The sequence below is a fragment of the Vigna unguiculata genome, unplaced genomic scaffold (assembly GCF_037176805.1).
Source record: "Vigna unguiculata cultivar grain cowpea cultivar isolate G323 ecotype 2 unplaced genomic scaffold, ASM3717680v1 ptg000424l, whole genome shotgun sequence".
Lineage (NCBI taxonomy): Eukaryota > Viridiplantae > Streptophyta > Magnoliopsida > Fabales > Fabaceae > Vigna > Vigna unguiculata.
In genome coordinates this window covers 7,501-10,000 of record NW_028197059.1, presented here as the reverse complement: position 1 = coordinate 10,000, position 2,500 = coordinate 7,501, and positions in this window count along the sequence as shown.

Below are 2,500 nucleotides of genomic sequence, written 5' to 3'. Positions count from 1 at the left end.
TCACTCTTTTCCAGCGTCATCCCCCCAAGTTGCCTTGTTCGCAGTTCGGTCTAGTTCACTCTTTTCCAGCATCATCCCCCCAAGTTGCCTTGTTCGCAGTTTGGCCTAGTTCACTCTTTTCCAGTGTCATCCCCCCAAGTTGCCTTGTTCGCAGTTTGGCCTAGTTCACTCTTTTCCAGTGTCATCCCCCCAAGTTGTCGTTGCCAACAACCCAAGAGTCCATAGTATTCGGAGTTCTAGCGGGGCCTCCCCTTGCTTCCAACAACCCAAGAGTCCATAGTATTCGGAGTTCTAGCGGGGCCTCCCCTTGCTTCCAACAACCCAAGAGTCCGTAGTATTCGGAGTTCTAGCGGGACCTCCCCTTGCTTCCAACAACCCAAGAGTCCATAGTATTCGGAGTTCTAGCGGGGCCTCCCCTTGCTTCCAACAACCCAAGAGTCCGTAGTATTCGGAGTTCTAGCGGGGCCTCCCGTTGCTTCCAACAACCCAAGAGTCCATAGTATTCGGAGTTCTCGCGTGGCCTCCCATTGATTCAAACAACCCAAAAGTCCATCTTCTTCGCAGTTCAACATCGCCTCCCTCGTTTCCAACAGGCCCAAAGGTCGTCTTCTTCGCAGATCCACGAAGAGCTCATCACGATTTGCCACATTCCATTTCCCACGGGTTGTCAACAACACTTTCTCACACTTCCCGCAATCGAGTACGTGCATGACATGCCAAAGCACATCTTATTTGCCTTCCATCGCACTCAAGACGACGGGTTGTGGAAGAACGATATTGTTCACAACAAGTTCAAGGACAACGTCTCAATCAAGGGACACAACCGAATTATGTTGACTGGGTCGCTAAAGTAAACCCGAGTTCATATAATGCACCGCATCCAAAAGAACTAGCCACAACACGTGCATCACTGAGATGTTTCACTAGATGGAACACGTGCGTGACATTAGGATCCTCCAACACCTCTTCGTGATGGAAAGATAGAATTCGAAGCAACCACAGAAGTACCGTCTAGTGGGTAGGCAACACAGGGACTGATCAACCAATATCACCCAAGGCAACGGGTGAAAATGGAAGAGATGCATGCTTGACCGTTCGATACGCAAGGCATGGAGCCAGCCAGCAAGTGCATCTCGATTACAACTCACACACCCTCACGTTCGCAAGACACCACACCACAAGACGGTCCACCCCCCACCTACCATGGGCAAGCAAGCAAATGGAAACATCAAGTGACGCAGGGTCAAGCATCGCTAGGCATGAAAATAACTTTCCACAATATCCGAGGGACTAGCTGCCGAGCTAACCAACGATCAGTGACGACCGTGTGTTGGTATTAATAAAGCTCAACAACTATGAAGAGGCTAGTTGTGCCATGATAAACATGCTAACGCACGCACCACGTGAGGGGGGAGGCCTCATCAAGCTCCCTTTAAAACCTGCCAGTGTGGAGCTGGCCGGCTCAAGGAGCACTCCCCCCCTATAAGAGGTTAATATGCAAAAGGCAAAATTGTACAAGTAGATACACTTTTTTTGAGCAGACATAAGTCCATATCTCGGGCTATACTTCGAATTTTGATGCGATTTTTTGCAGTAATTCGTAGAATAATGGTATCTCCTTGCTCACCAAATTTCATAATTTTTCTCGAAGGGGAACTATTTTTTTTATTTTTTTTACTTACCGGGTATGTGTAAAATCGGGAAAAATAGAAAAGCACATGTAGACTTCGAATTTCGACCTCATTTTTTCCAGTCCACCACTAAACAATATCAGGAACCTCCCCACAAAATTTCATTCAGTTTGGCCAAGGTCTTAAATTTGACAAATTTTGGCACCAACCTATCTAGTCGCGGTGCACCGACCAACTTGGCCAAGTGCAAAATGCATCCAATTCAAAACTTTTGTGCACCAACGCTTTTACAGTACTCATTTGGGGGCATTTGGAGGCCTTTCCAACCCTCACATCTCAAAAACCACGAATTTCATTTTTTCACAAATCTCCCCACCAAGCCATCTAGCTATGCCGTGGTGCACCGCCAACCTTGGCCATGTGCAAAACCCTCCGAACTCAAAACTTTCGTGCACCAAGAATTTCATGGTATTCATTTGGGGGCATTTGGAGGCCATTCCAACCCTCACATCTCAAAAACCACGAATTTCATTTTTTCACAAAACTCCCCACCAAGCCATTTAGCTATGCCGCGGTGCACCGCCAACCTTGGCCATGTGCAAAACCCTCCGAACTCAAAACTTTCGTGCACCAAGAATTTCATGGTATTCATTTGGGGACATTTGGAGGCCATTCCAACCCTCACATCTCAAAAACCACGAATTTCATTTTTTCACAAAACTCCACACAAGCCATCTAGCTATGCCGCGGTGCACCGACCAACTTGGCCATGTGCAAAACCCTCCGAACTCAAAACTTTCGTGCACCAAGAATTTCATGGTATTCATTTGGGGACATTTGGAGGCCATTCCAACCCTCACATCTCAAAA